Below are 19,349 nucleotides of genomic sequence, written 5' to 3'. Positions count from 1 at the left end.
ACACATGCACAGATGGATAAAAGAGATACTAGTCACAATGTGCACTTGAACTGTCATTAGTTCAACTGAGGAACTGAGTTCTTCAGTTTATTTAACCATAATTATTTTACAGTTAGGTAGACCCAGGTGGCTAGCACCCGCAGCACTGGGTAGCACAGAACAAGCAGGTGTGGACTGTTGCCTTTACACATTGTTCCATGGAGACTGAACCTGTGCTTGTGTTTGCATGTACTCTGTGCACTCCTTAAATTTCCCCTCAGTGGAATGAGAGCATAGACTATATGGTTTCAGTTGTTCTTTACAGCTCAAACTGTCTGAGCCTCTTCTCTGTCTAAAAATATCACTCTCCTTACACCCAACTTTAACTATATCGCAGCCTAAATATCAAATCTAGTAACATGAACCTTTAATTGTATCAATGAGAATGACCCTGTGCACTTGAGTTCCATGCAAATTCTTTGATAATTAATGTTATTAGAACGACTTTTCACACAAATGGCAGAAAATGCTGGGGTTTTTTCCCCCTGAAGCTGCAGTTACATTAAAAGCCACCACTGGCAAAGCCCCCTCCCAGAAGGCTCACCTGACTCTCCCTCCTGCCTGCCCAGCCACCAGAGAACTCCTTTTCAGTGACACCACTCATCCCTACGATAGCAATTAGAACGCTATTAGGACTCATCATTTGCTTGGTGTCTCTCCCTCGGCTGGATGTTAAGGTGCTTGTTGCAGGGAGTGCTTCAGTCACCTCTGCATCCCCAGCTCCTGGAGGGGTGCCTGGCCAATGGTGAGACCAATGTACCAATGAGGACAGTTAATATTTACCAAGGGCTAACTATATACCAGACATTGTGCTAAGGGATTTCCAGTTTCATTTGCCCTCACACAATCTACGAGGTACATACTATGACTACCATCTCTGTTTACAAAGTGTGTGACGGATGGACAAAGCATGAACCAGAAACTTGCCTTCTCCTTTTCCTGGAGTTAGCCTTGCCCACTACAGACAAAAAGACTTTATCAGCAGCCTTTTCTACAATGACAAGGCCTTAGCTGCAATTTTTCTTCACTGCAAAACATATGTGACTACTTAATATTTGTAGCAACTAAAGGCTGAAAGAGCAAGGCTGGGGAGCTACAAGGAGCCCAGATTCACTCACTGACATTCACTCTGGTCTGGAGCTAATTGCTTACTCCATTTTCCCACAGTTTTTACTCTCAGCGGTTGTCTTCTTCACTCCAGGGTGCTGCTCAAGTCTTGGTTCAGGACTCTCAGCTAAACTGTATGAGATAAATACAAGGTGTAAGATCTATAAGTTTTCTTTTTGTTGATTCCTAATCTACCGGCCAGAGTCTAGTGTGCTGCCTGTTGAGCACTTTCATTCTGCAGGCCTCACTGGCTTCTAAGTTCCCCCTGCTGGAATGGAAGCTCCTTGAGGGCAGCAATTTGGCCTGGCTCGTTCATCTCTGCATATATGTATCTGCCTTCCAAGAACAGGGCCCGGCATGTTATAGACACTTAATTACCATTTGGTAGAGGAATGAGGATGGAAGTTCAAAGTGTTCCTCTGGTTGCACTATGGTCCTCCACCCCATTTGCAGGAAGTGAGGGAGGGAGAGGTGATTTTGCCTCCTTTTAAAAAAGGCTGTCTTATCTATAAAACACACCCAGAAAGGTAAAAAAAAAAAAGGCACGAACACATCATGCGATGTGTTTAAAAATTCTTAAAATGTTAATTATTTAGCTAAATTAAGATGTGAATGCAGAACATTTCTAATGCACAAGCACAGGGTATATCAGAATGATGTGGGAGAATTTAAAAAAACTATATCGGCTCTGGTCTTACCCTTAGAAATTCTAATTCGGTAAGTCCAGGATGCAGGTTGAGAATCTTTATTTTCCTAGAGAATCCCAGTTAATTTTTAATTTTTTTTTCTTTTCAAAGCAACTTAGTGCATTCATCAGTCAGGGTTCTCCGGAGAAATGGAACCAATAGGATAGGAGGCATATAGAGAGACATTTACAAGTAGACATATTTTAAGGGATTGGCTCACGAAATTGTGAGGACTGGTGAGCGCCGAATCTGGAGGGCAGGCTGGCAGGCTGGAAATTCTGGCAAGAATTGATGTTGCAGTTTTGAGTCAAAAGGCAGTCTGGAGGCAGAATCACTTCCTCTTGTGAAGACATAGAGCTTCTCTCTTAAATCTTTCAGCTGATCGAGTGAGGCCCACCCACCTTGTAAGGTAATCTGCTTTACTCAGAACGTACCCATCTAAGTGGTACTCACATCTAGGAAAAGTGGCTTCACCGCAACATCTAGTCTGGTGTTTAAACAAACTGGGTACCATAACCTAGCCAATTTGATGCATAAAATTAACCATGATGAAGAAGCACAAATCACACAGAATAAAATGGACTCGTGTTATGTATATAGTTAGATTAGTTTTGAAAACACATACTCCCTATATCTACCACTTCATTCAAGATACAGGACATTTCCTTTAACCTAGAAAGTTATCTCCACTTTACAACCACTGAACTGCTTTCTATCATTATGGATCCAATTAGTCTGTGCTAGAATTTGTTATAAATTGAGTCATATAATATGAACTATTTGTGCCTGGCTTCTTTTTCATCATGGTAAAATATATATAACATAAAATGTACTATTTTCACCATTTCTAATTGTGCAGTTCTGTGGCATTAAGTACATTCACACTGTTGTGCAACCATCACCACCATTTATCTCTAGAACTTCTTCATCTTCCCTGGTTCAGACTCTGCCAACTAAACGCTCCCTACCGAGTCTTCCCTTTCCCCAGTCCCTGACAACCGTCCCCGTGAGGTTGACTACTCTAGGTATCTCATACAAGTGGAGTCATAAAATATTTGTCCTGTTGTGACTGGCTCATTTCATAATGTCTTCAAGATTCCTCCATGTTGTAGCATGTGTTTGAATCTCCTTTCTTTTAAAGGCTAAATGATCTTCCATTATCTATACATATCACAGCTTTCCATTCATTTATTGATAGATGTTCAATGTGTGCCTGACTTCTATCACTTAGCATAATGCTTTGAGATTTACCCATTTAGTTGCTTATATCTGCAGTGTTTTACTAGGTGATTTTGATGATTCTCAAACTGTGCTGGCCAAATGAATTCTGGAATGTGTTTTCCTGTTTGTTTTTTTACCTTTTTTCCCCCTTCTTTCTCTGGCTTATTTTTAGCCAGTCAGATTATTATGTGTCTGTCTGTGGTAAGAAATTTCTGTCACTTGTAGGGCATATTCCATGACAAAGACAAGGAATGGTCCACAGTAACAATTTACAGTTGTATGGCGCTGTCCACTTATTTTTGTGCCTTGTGTCATGTAATCCTCTTAATAACCCTATGAGATGGTTATCCCCACCTTACCCAAGAGAAAGCCCAGGCCACCAAGGATTAAGTGGCGATGTGCCCAAGGTCACACACTTGGCAAGTGGCAGAACTGTCATTTGAACCCAATTCTTCTGAGCCAGGTTCAGTGCTCACAGCTGCCTATGCATTTCTTTGAAGGGCACAAGGAAAGCTCCTATCATAAAAATAACTCCCCCATAGCCTGTCATGGTGCTTGAAATTGCTGGCATAAATTGATATCTTTGAGTCCTGAGAGTTCTACAGTCCTCTAAAAATTCTTTTTAAAACAGCCCTTGGGATGAGCTGCCATTATATCAAGCTCATTCAGTAGGAATCAGTTCATAATAATAATAATAATAAAAAAACAGTTGCCATTTATTGAACCTATCCCATATCCCTGGCTCTGTGCTAGGCTCCTGCATTCCTTGAATACCTGACTTCCTTCTCAAGAATAATACTGGGAGGTTATTATCACTCCCATATTTTACATAAACTGGGCCCAGGGTGTTTAAGTGACTTCTCCAAGCAGGTAACTGGAGGAACCTGGTTTTTTTTATCTTAAATCTGACTGGCTGTATAGACAAAGTTTTTAATCACTACAGTATACTAAAACTCTTCCCAGACCTTCTTTTAATAAGACACTGAAAGGGGGCAAGAGATAAGAGATGAGAACACTCCTGAGGCAAATAGCTGGAAAAGTGAGTCCAATTGAACTTTTTGCATAAGTCTGTCTGGGGCTGGCTTGAATTTCTACTTATGAATGACTCGCTATGAAAAACTCATAAAGGCCTCTCTGTGTTATTTTCTTACTTTTTTTTTAACATCTCCCTCTCCAGTAAATTCTTCACTTGTGCAGCATGTGTATCTGGCACTTTTTTCTGCGTGTATCCAGGGAGTGTTTTTGAAATGTTTCTTACCGTGTGCCCTAATGAACTGATGATGTTAATCGTGGTGAAGGAAGAACAAGAATATAAGATCCATGCTGCTCTTTGATTAAAGCTTCTTAGAGAGAATCTTACCTCAGAGCGTTGTTGTTTTAATGGCCTCCTACAGATATTTTTCGGAGAGGTCTCTGAGGGCTTTATTTCCCTGCTCCCTGTAGCAGCGCCTGTCAGCTTCCACGCTGCATGTATTTTACTTCAAAGGAGAGCCTGCATAATTTGCCTATTTCTGCGTTTCATAGCAGAGTTGAACAATGCCAAGTGGGCTATCGTGTGTTGACAAGGAGTCAGCAGGAAAGGCTGGTCAGGTAATCGTCAAGTTGATATATTTGAGACGCTGTGTAGTCTCTTCAGCTAAGTACTCTCTCTGCCCTGTGCGAATCAATTAATCGGGAGGAGTTCAATTTAGGGTCCCGCATATGCCATTTATCCTGTTAGTGCCTTAAATAGCAATATGTGATATAAGCCTCCATTATGGGAATAAAAGTCTACCAAATTACCAATATCTTAAGAACTGCCTTTGATGTAGATGATGCCAGAAATAGAGTGCCTTTGGCTTTGCTAAATATTGAACAATTTTTATGAAATTGTAGAAAAATGGCTTTCTGGAATTCAATGATTCTTTTTTGTGGCACCACAATTGAGTTTTATATGTTTAAAATCTTTTTGAAATAATGCCCTAAATTTTACAGCTAATTTTCTCAGAACACTCAAACATTTTTAAATGACCTTTAGAATACACTTCTAAAATTTTATGCATTGGCAAAGGCATTTCTACCTAAAAACAAGATTTTCAAATTGTATATACTCTTCTCAGTTTAAAGAGACAGGCTAGGGTGTTTTTTTGTTGTTTTTTTGTTTTGGTTTGGTTTTTTTGTTTGTTTGTTTTCTGATATGTGATGCCAAAAAAGCCAAGATAGTAATTTTTTTTTCTAAAGATATTTCAACTCTATTAGTTTTATATTTTTAAAAATGAAAATAAAACATTTAATTTGTTGACCATATTTCATTTTATGTACCGCAGTAGAACATCACATCTTCCAGGGAAAAATCAATTACATTTTATTTACTTTCCCCAGACTGAGTTTAATGCCAATCAGAGATACATAAACTTATATCCTGGCTGCCTCTCTTAAGAAATTTTTAGCAAAAATAGCCACCCCCGCAAATTGCTTTTACCACACAGCTAGAATCACCTATGGACCAAACTATGAAATATTGCATCTTACTTGCTCATTTTATAGAACATTTTCCTCACTACCATCAAGCAATTTGCCGGAAAGAAATATGCCAAATGATCCAAAACAATGTAAATCTGAAAATTGGTAGTTGATTGTTAGTACTGTGGTGCCTTATCTTCTGAAAGAGGAGAGACATTTCAATTACATTGTCTCAAATGTACCAAGAAAGAAGGGTAATAATGTTAAATACTTTGTGTTGTTTTTCCCCATTACCAGGATTTATTGTTCATCAGCAGGTAATGTTAGATCTTTTTTAAAAGGGATGATCTTGGACACATTTGTGTATCAAACAACTGAGCTATAGTAGTGGAAAAGTATAAGCCAGAGCATTTTCAAAACTCATTTATCCAAATCTAAATATCAGTCTGATGTAGGAGGGGAAAAACTCACATATTCTTTTAGTGTCATATGTGGATTGGTGCTGGAAGTAGATATGGCTTTATGTAGAAAAAGGAGTACAGACTGAGAGAAGTGAAAGAAATGATAACCCGGCCCCAGGAGGTTCCGTCTGACCCAACATGCATCCCTGTTGCAACCTGCATTGCTGAATTTCTCACTCTCTCCGGGTTAAATGCAGTTCTGACCTGTGCTGGGAGAGCCAGTCACACTGTGAAGTGTGGGCAGCGTCCAGAAGGATGGGAGTCTAAAGTATCAGGTCCACAGCGGCAAAGTCAATCATAGCAAGAGCTGGACGAAAAAGTAGCGGCAGCAGTTGGAAAAATGAAAACAAGGGATTTCAGAAAGCTTTCCAGAGGTGACTTGAAGCCTGGGAAAGAAGCTGTTTGTGATAAGCTCCTTCTCGGTGGGAGGGAGCTGATAAAAACCCTGCCAGCCATGACCTCCACCTAGGAGAGTGGGTACTATAGTGACCATGGCAGAGATAAGAAGCCAGGCAGCTGGTATCCATACAAAAGGCTTGAATAAAGAAATCCAGAGAGCAGCAACAGATCCTCCCTGGAGTATCCTAATGAGTTCCCAGAGTTGTGATGTCTTGGGAAAGGGATGGAAAAAAACTGTGTTCAGAGACACCAAGTATCAACATATGCAAAGCATCATTAAATTCCTGAAGTAATACTTTGTACTTGCATGTAAATGTGTTCCTTATGGAATGCATGTAAGCCAAGCAGCCATAGGCATGGAAAGATCTCTTTACCTAGAGAAGACGAGAGCTGGATTTCTGAACCAAGTGTAAAGGTCAAGGCCATGGGTTAGCACACTAAACCGTATAATGTATCTATATGCTTGTGGTAAAATATTATGTTCAAAAATTGATTTGGGTAGAAAGAAGAACTTGTTATAATTAGAAACAGGATACAGACCTTGAATGTCAGGCTAAAGACTTTGAATTTGATTTAATTGGACAACTATTAATTAATTTATTTTCTTTTTTTGACACTTTTTTGAAGAAATTTTCATTTGTTTTCTTCACTTTCATCCTCACCTGCTTTTTTAAATTGATCTGAGAAAGAGAGAAATCAATGTGATAGAGAAAGATCTATTGGTTGCCTCCCATATGAGCCCCAACTGGGGATCGAACATGCAACCTAGGTACATGCCCTGACCAAGGATCAAACCCACCGCCCTTTGGCGTATGGGACAATGCTCCAACCAACTGAGCCACCTGGCCAGAGTGCTTCACACTCTGAAATGAAAGAAATTCAAGCCATTGAACTTTGGCTCAGTTGTCTCACTACTACAATGAAAGTCTTGGGCTAGGTTTCTGAGATCTCTTCCAATTTACAATTGTGAGTCTGGACAGTGTAAAAAAAAAGTAGGTGTTGTGCATGAATACTTAATAGTAAAATAGAGACAAGTTGTTTTAACCTGCTAAATGATTCAATTCCTGAAAGTAGACATCTGCAGATGGGGAATACGGTGGATCAGATGTTACCATCTTGTATAAATGACGGTAACATATTCCTCCCTGTTCCTTTGCTTTTGTGTCCCATACTTTACTATTCAACAAACGCTCCCTTAAAGGGGGGGGGATGTGTTGGTGGTATGTATGGCAAAATATTTGTAACATATGTTAACATAGTGTGGTTTAAACTTCCTAGATAATTTGTTTTCTTCCAAACTTACGTTAACAAAGATTGCCATGAGTTTAAAAGAGAGAGCCATGAAAATAAAGCACAGGCTAAACACATCAGATATCCCGAATGCCATGATCATTCCAAACTAAATATAATCTACTTCCTATTGAGAAAGACTTACAGAGAAAATTCTCCAACTGTACGCAATGAATACTTGCTCATGCTCTCTCACTCTCCCCTTAAAGTTCCCCAGGACTTCTGAAACATAGACCCACTCCATAAAGGTGGAGATTGTGTCATTCACAGCTATGTCCCCAGACCTAGCCAATCTCCAAAGAGTAGGGGCTATTAACGTATGTTTACATGAAGTAATGAAATGTTTAAACATAGCCCCATAGGATGGCATGGATCCTGCGGAGAAGATCCTGAGGGGTCCGGGTAGTCAAGGCAACACTCTAAGGGTTCGGGAGACATGCTAGAAGCCGGCAGGAGCAAGGCTGGCTAAGCAGAGTGGCAGACGATCCAGCTGGATCTCTCAGCATTACCCAAACCAGGCTCATCCTCGGGGGCAGGGGTTGGTGTCTAGGCTGAGCCAGGGAAGAAGCCCAGTCTCATTAAGAAGGAAAGCAAGGACAGGGAAGGCAGTGAGCCCTGGCATCTAGCCCCCAGGCTGGGCCTGGCACAGGACTGTCAATGGTTAAAAAATAAGAAAACCTGTTGGAGCTAAGATCTAATAATAATTTCTCAGTCATCACCTGTAACTATATTCCCACCTCCAAAAATAAACAAATACACAGATAAATAAATAAATCACTATTTAAAAATAAACATTCAATTTCTTTCCAAAGGCTATGCCAAATATCTATCTTTAAGGAATAATATTATAATAAAAAAACTATTGGAGACAACCTAAATATTCAAAAACAGTGGTTGGTTTTAAAAAATATATGGGCCCTGGCTGCTGTGGCTCGGTGGATTGAGTGCCAGCCTGCAAACCAAAGGGTTGGCAGTTCAATTCCCAGTCAGGGTACGTGCCTGGGTTGCAGGCCAGGTCCTCAGTTGGGAACACATGAGAGGCAACCACACATTGATGTTTCTCTCCCTCTTTTTCTCCCTCCCTTCCCCTCTGTCTAAAGATAAATAAATAAAATCTTTTAAAAAATAAAAGTATATGAGATTATGATATATTAACATTATACAGCTATGTAAAGTAACTTGTAAATATTCTTTTAACATGTTATTAAGTGAAAAATAAGGTAATAAGTAACTAGTATTGCATGTTTTGATAAAAAATTAATTTATCTACAAATAAAGGAGTCTAGAAAAATATAAACTAAGATAATACCAGTGATATTTATTCGGTATTGGATTACATTTTTTTCTTGCTTGCTTATATGAAATTTTTATTTTTTCCATAATGAACATGTATTACTTCTAAAATAAGAATACAGCAACATTTTTTAAATTAACAAGCAATAATAAATTTGTCTTTGGTGCACAAGGTTATAGAAAGGCCTCTGAGTAGAATGTTGCATGTCTTTACAAGTCCTAAGAAATGGGCTGAGCCTCTGCCGCATGTCTCCCCTGGAGTGAGCCTTCCACCACACAGGAGCCTCCAGCACAGAGGTTTCCATTTCCATTGTACCTGAAGAATGCAGGACATTTTTCTGTGGTGTATAAACTGTGGGTCAGAGCAGTAATATAAAAATAATAAGAGTAGTTTTGCTTCAGGAAACCCAACTTAATTTCAAGTGACTGAATTCCAATTTATAAGCCTGAGGCACATTAGACTTTGAACGCTTTTTGTTTCCTCTCAAATCTCCATTAATACTTGGCTCAGCACTCAAAGGGAAGCAATTCAGCAGCAAAGGTGCAGTTTTTCTTCGAGAATGCTAACATCAATTTAGCCATTCGGCTTGTAGTTAATGGTGAGTTGTAGTCTCAGATGCCAAATTTTCCTCCAATTATAGGTGTACATTACGGGGACTTAGTAAATATATATATATATATGTAAAACCTTCCTTTTTAATTCTTGGAACTCAAGCCCTTAAGGAGAAGAACTAGATGCACTTAACAGAATTTCTTCCCTCAGCTATAAATTTGTAAAACCAGGTTGATCGTTGCTTGTCTTTTTAGAGAAGATTTTGTTATTTTATCTGAATATACTTTTTTTGCATGAAATATGTTTTTGTCTGAAAAGCAACTTAGTATTTTGTATGTGGCTTACTCAGAATTCTCAGAATATGGCTTAGTAATCATTAATGCCCCATGAATTTCTAAAACCATCCTCCGTATGAACTGACGAAAATTACCAAAATGTAATCCCATGTAACTGCATTTCTCCCCATTGTGGGATTAAATCTGTTGTTTTTTTAAAGCACACGTGTATGCACACATGCAGCACGTTAATATTTACAAAATGTCAATCAGTAGTACCACAAACTCATAGAGTTAGATATGAAAGGCATCAAGGTATGTTTGAAAGAATGTGAATGTTGAAACCACAGAAAATTGATTTTAGAGCTGATTACAGGACTTCCGCCAAGATGGAGGCATAGGTGGAAACACTGTGCCTTCTCCCACAACCAAGTTTGACTACAACAAAGGTTTGGAGAACAAAGACACAGCCAAAGAACAGAAAATTGAATTATACGGAAGTCCAACAACAATGAACCTGTTCAACCGGGACAGGAAGAGGGGCAGAGCCAGCAGCGGAGCGGGGTCGGGCAGGAAAGATCCCCCGACCTAGGTGCGCAGGTAGACCAGACCCAGTCAGGGTGTGGGGCAGACTGACAGGAGGTGGCAGACGGGACGCCATTGCTTCTCTTTGACCCCGCCCCCACATACAGCGTCACAACCCAGCGACTGAGTTGCCCTGCTCTGGTGAACACCTAGGGCTCCAATCCTGCTACAGAACAGGCACAAACAGCCCAAAAGATGGCGCAAGAAGAACTCAAAGTCCCAGAGCCGATAACTCTAAGTGACCAAGAGATTGCCAGCCTCTCAGAAGCACAGTTCAAGACACTGTTTATCAGGATGCTCACAGAACTGGCTGATTTTAGTCACAAATTAGAGGAACATATGAAGGCTAAACTAATTGAAATGAAGGGAAATGCACAGGAAACCAGTAGTGATGGAAAGGAAACTGGGACTCAAATCAATGGAATTGACCAGAAGGAAGAATGAAACATCCCACCAGAAAGGAATGAAGAAATGAGAATTCAAAAAGAATGGGGAGAGGCTTAGGAACCTCCAGGACATCTTTAAATGTTCCAACATCCAGATTATAGGGTACCAGAAGGGGGAAAGAAACAGCCACGAGTGGAACACTTATTTGAACAAATAATAAAGGAAAACTTCCCCAGTCTGGCAAAGGAAACAGACTTCCAGGAAATCCAGGAAGCTCAGAGAGTCCCAAAGAAGTTGGACCCAAGAAGGAATACACCAAGGCACATCATAATTACATTAGCCAAGACCAAAATGAAGGAGAGAATCCTAGAAGCATCAAGGGATAAGGGGACAGTCACCTACAAAGGAGTGCCCATCAGACTGTCAGCGGATTTCTCAAAAGAGACCTTACAGGCAAGAAGGGGCTGGAAAGAAGTATTCCAAGTCATGAAATCCAAAGACCTACAGCCAAGATTGCTTTATCCAGCAAAACTTTCATTTAGAATGGAAGGACAGATAAAGTGCTTCTCAGATAAGGTCAAGTTCAAGGAGTTCATCATCACCAAGCCCTTATTATATGAAATGCTAAAGGGACTTATATAAGAAAAAGAAGATGAAAAATATGAACAGTGAAAGGACAGCAAACACACAGTTATTAACAACCACACCTAAAACAAAAGCAAACCAAGAGGACAGCTAGATCAGGAGTGGAACCATAGAAATGAAGAACACATGGAGGGTTAGCAACAGGGGGGTGGGAGGAGGAGAAGGGGGGAGAAGGCACAGAAAATAGCATAGAGGGTAGGTAGGAAATAGATAGGGGGGAGGGTGAGAATAGTGGGAGAAATATAGAATCTAAAGAACTTGAGACATGTGGTTATAAACGAAGCAGGGGAGAATGGTGGGGGAGGGAGTGTGTGGGTGGAGGGGAATGAAGGGGGGAATAGAACAACTGTAATGATATAATCAATAAAATATATTTTTAAAAAATTGATTTTAAGTTCTAATTCAGTCAATTACTGAGTATAGGGACAAATTACTTGATCTGCATGAGCTTCCATGCCTCCTGTTTTAACAACAACAACAACAACAACAACAAAACAATAAACCTTTACACAAAAGGCTTGTAAAAATTAGGGGGAAATAGTATGTCTTAACTACTAACAAATACTAAGTATTTAAAAAATGCTAGCTGGGGTTTGTTTGTTTATTATCTGTTTGTTTCATTTTGCCAAAAGCTACTTGAGGGCAGGAAGTATATTTCCCTTACACCCCCGATGTTTTAGCACAATTTCTAAGTCTTAGCAGTTGCTCAGGAAATATTTGTTGAATAAATTAATGGAACATTGTAGCATCCCACAACAACTGAGTATTCCTAATCAGGATTATTTCTGAGTGTATTATAAGGTGGTAGAATAGATCTTTGTATCAAATTGTATCATTTTGTATCAAATTGTATCATTCAAATTGTATCATTCCAGTATCTTATATATCTTATCTCTAAATCTTTTATATTCACTTCTCTCAAACCTAAAGTACATTTTTATGTCCAGTGTTCCCCACTTTGCTTGCCATTTAATCTCCCATGTTTTCCATTACTTCCTTAACATTAAGCACTTCTTCCTTACTGAGCCAATGTAATTTCAATTTGCAGTCCCCCATTGCCTTCCCAACTTTTGAAAAACCACAATGTTTCTTTTAAAAGATTATTTTATTTTCTGGGTAAATGGAGAATTTTTCAGATTTTTTCATTTTATCACAGCCAAATTTTTGATATATCTCAAAGCAATAAAACCTCTGAGTGGCGGTCCGACCACCACGCCAGCCACACCACCTGTGTTAGGGAAGCATTTGGCTTTCACATCCACATAGGTCAGTTTTCTGCTGTTTCACCTGTTTTCCCTCAGACACTTTGCGTTCTAATTCCCCCTTTATGTTTGTGGATATCCACTCAATATGTACCTTATCATAAACTTTTCTAATCTCTTATTCCCTTCAGTACAGCAATTCCTTTTGAATAAGATGAACTGTATCAGTTAAAACAGTATATATTGTGAGGCAAAAGTAAGTTTACAGTTGCTCTTATGGAAAATAATGCAACAATTGATAAACAACAATAAAAGACTAAACTCTGTGTTTTGCATACTCACAACTGTAAACCTACCTTTGCCCCACCCTACACATTGTGCTTTGATTACAGACAACCTACAAATCTATGTGGTTTAAATTTTTTTCTCTCAAATTACCTACCCACCATAGACTGCATATTCCTCTGTCCTATTTGGCCTCCATTTAGCACCAGATAACAGGCCAGCTACTACCTAGAACACAGTCAAACAGCAGACGCTATGGCAAAGGAAAGAAGGCCTAGGGTACATCTCACACTTTCTCTTAAAGCTTTCACCTAGAAGTGACACAAGTCATTTTTTGCTTATATTTTAATGGCCAGAGCAAGCCCTATACCATTCCTGTCTTGAAAGAGGAGGAGGTAGTACCCCCATACCACCTGTACATAAGAAGACCAGAAAAAACTGATGGTGTAATTAATGCCTGAGACATATACCTTTCTACCAATTTATTCTAATCATGAGTTCTGTCCCACCTGAGGGTGCTTGTATTTACTTCCATATTTTAAAATGTCAAATTCTCTTAATTTATTAACCATACATTCAAATAGAAAAATGGGAACCAGAAGTCAAGATAATGATAAACGATGGGAATAGCCCCATACAATTGCTGTATTATATCCAGATTGTTTTCAATACAGTTAACTCCAATCTTTAAGAAATCAACTGTTTGTGAATCACTAGTCTACTAGAAATAATATCAAAATCTTAAGACAAAACACAGATTTGCTCTCCAGTTGCTCTTTTGTATTTCCTGCCTAACTGTGGATCAGCTTCCACTGGAAATTGCACTACCCCCGATAACATGTGGGGATGGCTAAGCCAGCAAGGATTTATAATCGCCCACCTCAGACCCTTCCCCATACTTCAAGGTACCTCCCTTAAAGACTGGCGAATCTGATCCTAATACAGAAAACCCACAACTAGAGGACTGAAGGAGTTCTCCTTGCCACAGAGAGATGGCCCTGTGAATGTTAATGTCATCATTAATTCCCTCTATGACCTGAGGCAGATCACTTAAGTGCTAGCTGTCTTCTTTTTCTGGTCCAGGGATAATATTAACATACTTCTCTAGTCCTAGTGAGGCATACTGTACAGAATTGATTGCAAAAGCATTTTCAGTATATGAGACACTGTGGAGACATTCGATGTGCTCTGAATTCCCATTGTTGCCTACAGTGCTCTTCCTAGAGGTGAATGTCTACCTAGAGAGAGAGATTTCTGAGGCAAGGGATTGTTCTATAGGATGGAGAAGTCTGTTCCTGAATTCGCAATTAGGCAGAGTCAGTCATCTCTGTTGTAGATTATATCTGGGGTGTTTGATGTACTGATCTTCCTCCTTTCTGTAGGCATTTTTCTGGTTTCTAGCCTAACCACTTTGCAGAGGAGACAAAATGCAAATTAATCCTTTTTTTTTTTTTTGCTGGTAAATTCAAATTAGTCCTTTTTGCCTGGTATGGTATCTCTAGAAAAAATGTTAAATTGGAGACGTTGTTATAAATAATACTAGAGCTTTTTTTAGAGTAAGAGTGTTGACATACTTGTTCATGATTTAACTGTTTGCAAAGTAGTTTCACAACATGTATGATGTTATTTGAGCCTTGCTATAAACTGTAGAATGGACATCATCAGAATATACAGAGAGGAGACCAAGGTTCAAAAGATTCAGGGTGTTGCCCAAAGTCGCCACACTAAGAAATGACAGACTTACCCCCAGATTTTCCAATTGTGTGTGGAGTAATCTTTTGTTCCACTGTTCTAGGCTGCCTCTGTGTTTTCTGGCAGAAGTAGGGGACACCCAGCTATGAATCGCATGATCAAATAAAGCCAAGATAGGGTAGGAAAGGGGGGAGTTGAATGAAGAAACAAGCAGAAAGGAAATTATCATTCAAAGCCAAATTCAACATCTTTTGCTTAAGAAGTGAAAAGAACTAACTGTTCCTTCGAGATTAATTTTAGCATTATAATGAATTATAATGAATTCAGTTGATCAATCAGTTATTTTTCACTAGAGCATTCAGCCAGAATGGGGAGACATAGATATATATAAATCCCAATAAAAATGACGACTTGATTTCTTCATGAGGGTATTAGTCAATAGCTCAACTCCATCTCCCCAAACTAGCCCCTACCAAATAAGAAGAATGAGAGTTGGTATTCATTCATTTATTATGCATAATTTACAACCATTTGCCAAGTCATTCTACTCTAATGGATGGAAGGAGGGGGAGAACAGATAGGTAAACAGACTACTATAATACAATAAATGCTATAATGTAAAAAAAGACAGCACCAAACCAAGAAGAAGGGTTAAGAAAACTTTTTGGAAGAGGCAGCCATTCAGGCAAATGAAGCCATTATGTAATCTGGGAAGTAAGAGTTAGTTGGGCCAGTGGTTGGGAAGGAGTTCTGACTATTCGAGCAGAAGCACAAAGAGCTCTGCTTAGTAAAAGGATTAGGAAAGAGGTGCAAAGCAGAGGGAGGTGGGCTAGAGAGGTAAGCAGGGTTTAGACCTGAGAGACATGGTATGGCCTTCTAAGAGATTTTAACTTTATTCTTAATGCTGTTGGAGCCACCAAATTTAAAATGTCTGTCTGTAGGCCAGAGGAGTCTGGGGTCTTGGGAGATCTGTCTGCTGACTCAGAAACCTTCAAGGTTGTTAGTGAAATCCAAGAAACAACAGAGTAAGGAGAGGTTCTGCTCCTTGCCTCATGCTATTTAGCTCACACCTGGGCAAATCAGACACTAGAACTCAGGTTTCCTAATTCCTGCACTGGCATTTTTTTTCTCCCATCCCACAATGCCTTCCCATTTCTTTGGCATTTTCTTTTTTTAGAAAAGTCTATTCCTTCCATAATGTGTACTGGGATGCCGGAGCATTTTTAAAGGTAATCTCCTCTCCATACATATTTATCATGGTGACGGTAACTTTTAGACACTCTCACCGGCAATTCCATCCATGCAATCTTACTTGGTTTCCTTCTGAGAAAGAGAAAGCTATTTTTACTTCTATGGGTGAAAATCAAGAAGCCCTAAATTTCTCTAGCTAAATACTTTAAACTTGAAGCTTTAACTTTTCTTCATACTGCAGTTCAGAGAATAAAGCAGAGCAATTGTTTTATTTCATTCTTTAGTATCAAAAGATAACTGCTCGTTGTTAATGAGAATTGTAAGGCCAGTTCAACTACAGTGATAAATTCAGAGCATAAAAGATCGTATATCAACACGACCTCACTAACCTTCTCTGTACTAAATGACAAACTGCTGGAAATAGCCTTTGGATCAGGTCACAGACACACTAAAATACTTACCCTTCACCACAGAACTCTATTGAACCCTATCTATCATTTACCACCTTCAACCACAGAAGCCTGCTCCCACACTAAACAGAATTTCAAACAGGAACTAAAAGAGGAGGAAAACTTTCTTCAAATAGCCCAACTTCTGATTTTATTTAGCATTTCTTTGAACTTTTGAAATAATGTGACAAAAGACCAGAGCTAGTTACAGTGTTTGATGCAATTGTAGGACTGTGGTATAAGGGAAAGAATAGGGTCTTATAGCCAATGGGTATCAACCTGGTCTCTGAGCCTCACGTTCTCCTTCCAGAAGAGGAAGGACATAGTTAGTATCATATGCTATAACAATAGGATAGATGTATAACATTACTCTTTTTTTTTTTTGAACAGCAGAATGGGACCCAGCTAACAGAGACTGTTAAGCTTTTTAAGAGAATGGTAGATTTAATCAGGGGTTCTAAGACTGCCATCTTCTTGTCATATATATTCACTGCACACACTTCAACCCTAACTTCAAATACCTGTCATTAATTACTCTTCTGAATTGTCCATAAAGGACTTTTCCAGTCTACTTAGAAAATCGAGGTTTTAAATATATCATTAGGGAAATATCTTTAGGGATATTTCCCATATCTTTAGGGAAATTAATATACTCCTCAACCACCATCGACCACTCCAACATTCTTGTGCTATTTTCACGTATTTTTCATGTGAGAGAGAAATATTTTGGGAAGGTATAAAAATTAAAATATATTCTTCTATAGGTTATGGAACTTCATGGTTTGTCAGTGGGTAATTAGTGGGATTTTGCATTGTGCATAGCACTTACTCATTTGACTCTGGGGTAGGCAGTGTGGCTAACTGGAGAAGCAATACTGAACCACATACACACAGTCCTTGCATTTGTACTGCTGACAAGGGTAATAGCCAAGATGATTTGCTGAGTGAATGAATTAATGAATGAATGGCTTTTACCTTTCACAACCTTTTAACACAAAACAGGTATTTGTCCTATGGCTGAGTCTAAATTACAACAAAACAACTGGTCAATAAATTAAAAACAACATCTATTGTAATTTTAACTTAAGCTTTTTTAAGTTTTTTGTTGGGTCTTTAGTTACATATGTATCATTTAGGCAAGAAAAAGAAAAATCAAAGCAAGAATATTGTGCCACTCAGAAAAATACATGTATAATAAGAAGATACATCTATCAGCTGCACGTGATTTTAAAAGGACAGCTTTCAAGAAAATGTGTGACTTTACTCCATGCCATGTGACACACTGGAGCCTTGCAGTGTTCCTGCTTTTCCAGCTTGCGCTGGGGTAGGCCACACTGTTGTGGATTCCCACTGGATCTCCTACAGCTAAACCTTTGCTGAGAGGCTCTGAAGAGCTTTTGTTGTTACCATTAAGGAAACTCCAGTAATGTTCTACTCTGTAAATCATCAATGGGGATGACCACGCCCCTGCTCATGGCTAACACTTAAAATAGCAGCATGGTGAATAAGGCAGAATGTGGATATGTTGTTGGGCATGGAGGGAAATCCCAATACAGTAAGCAATATTCCCGACACCATTGAAAAATCCATCAATGAATCATACTATGCATAGAGAATCAGCTATATAAGTAGTGCTGTCGTGATTTAAAGAACTATAAACTGTTTCCCCCATCAAGATTATTTCATTCTCACCAGAGAAATCAGAACAAGGCATGAGCGACAAATGCAGAGACATCCCCAAGCCATCACTGTAATGGCAGAACAAAAATGAAAGTACAGGTGCTCTCAGTGAGGTATAAGCTGTTCATTCCAGTTACTCTACCACTGTCATTGTTCTGTCACAAAATCAGCATAGAAACGAAACAACAATGGCCGATGCTGCTGCCCAGCCAGATGATGTGAACTTCGTCCAAACGTGGCAGGTGTTACAGGCATGCTATCTTCGTACAACTTCCATACTTCCATGATCACATGAGAAAGATTATAACTTGCCCAAACTCTGCTTCAACCAGGTTAACTCTAGAGTAAAATTTGGTAAATAAGACTTATTTATAAAAATTCATTGAAAACCTATGCTATGCATACATTCTGATGGGCACACACAGACAATTAATGAAGGAAGGAAGGAAGGAAGGTAGGTTCGGATACTAATATATGCTATGAATAAAGGGGTTTTTTGCCCTTACTGGTGTGGTTCAGTGGATTGAGTGCTGGCCTGTGAACTGAAGGGTTGCCGGTTCAATTCCTAGGCTAGGGTGCACACCTGGGTTGTGAGCCAGGTCCCCAGTACAGGGCATGTGAGAGGCAACCACACATTAATATTTCTCTTCCTTTCTTTCTCTCTCCCTTCCTCTCTCTAAAAATAAATAAATAAAATCTTAAGAAATAATAATAATAATAATAATTTATTTTTTAAAAGAGCTTTAAAAAAAGAAAGTTTTTATGAGTAACAGGATAACCTCAGGTTTGCTTGGATAGGGTCAATGAAACCTTCTTAAAAGAGGGGACACTGGAATTGAGATATCAATGATGAGAAAAAGGCAACCCTCCAGTGAAGAGGAAGATGATTCTAAGCATAATGAACAGCAAGTGCAAGAGCGCTGAGGAGGAGGGAACAAGCTTGTTTCATTTGAGGAACAAAATGGCTAGAGTAAATGAAGAGAAGAATTGTAGAAGATGAAATGGAAAAGTAGGCAGGTGTCCAATTATACGGATTTTTGTAGCCCCTGGTAGAGTCTGGGGTTGTTACTGGCGGCAGTTGAGAGACTTTTCAACATTATAGGTGGGGAAATACTTAAACTGAATTCTCACTTTAGAGAGTAGGAGAAAGTGAAGACAGGGAAGCTACGGCATCCAACCAGGTGAGAGAAGAAGGGGAACTGGACTAAGTCGTCCCAGTACAGGTGAGAGAAGTCGTTAAACTCAGGGTACATGGAAATTACTTGTGCATGTGGTTGTGGCATATGGTGGGGAAAAATGGAACTAAGACTTCTACATATTTTGAGGACTTCCGCCAAGATGGAGGCATAGGTGGAAACACTGTGCCTTCTCCCACAACCAAGTTTGGATACAATAAAAGTTTTGGAGAACTAAGACACACCAAGAGGCCAGAAAACCGAATTATACGGAAGTCCGACAGCTACGAAC

General features: G+C 39.3%; 1 protein-coding gene across 2 annotated transcripts in view; it reads left to right on the top strand.

The window, feature by feature from the left end:
* HS3ST5 (heparan sulfate-glucosamine 3-sulfotransferase 5) overlaps positions 1-19,349 on the top strand; it is a 265,680-nt gene that overhangs the window by 198,419 nt on the left and 47,912 nt on the right. The window lies entirely within an intron of this gene.

The sequence above is a fragment of the Sturnira hondurensis genome, unplaced genomic scaffold, assembly GCF_014824575.4.
Source record: "Sturnira hondurensis isolate 20B ecotype Veracruz unplaced genomic scaffold, ASM1482457v3 Scaffold0015596, whole genome shotgun sequence".
NCBI lineage: Eukaryota > Metazoa > Chordata > Mammalia > Chiroptera > Phyllostomidae > Sturnira > Sturnira hondurensis.
This window is presented reverse-complemented; position numbering and strand designations above follow the sequence as displayed.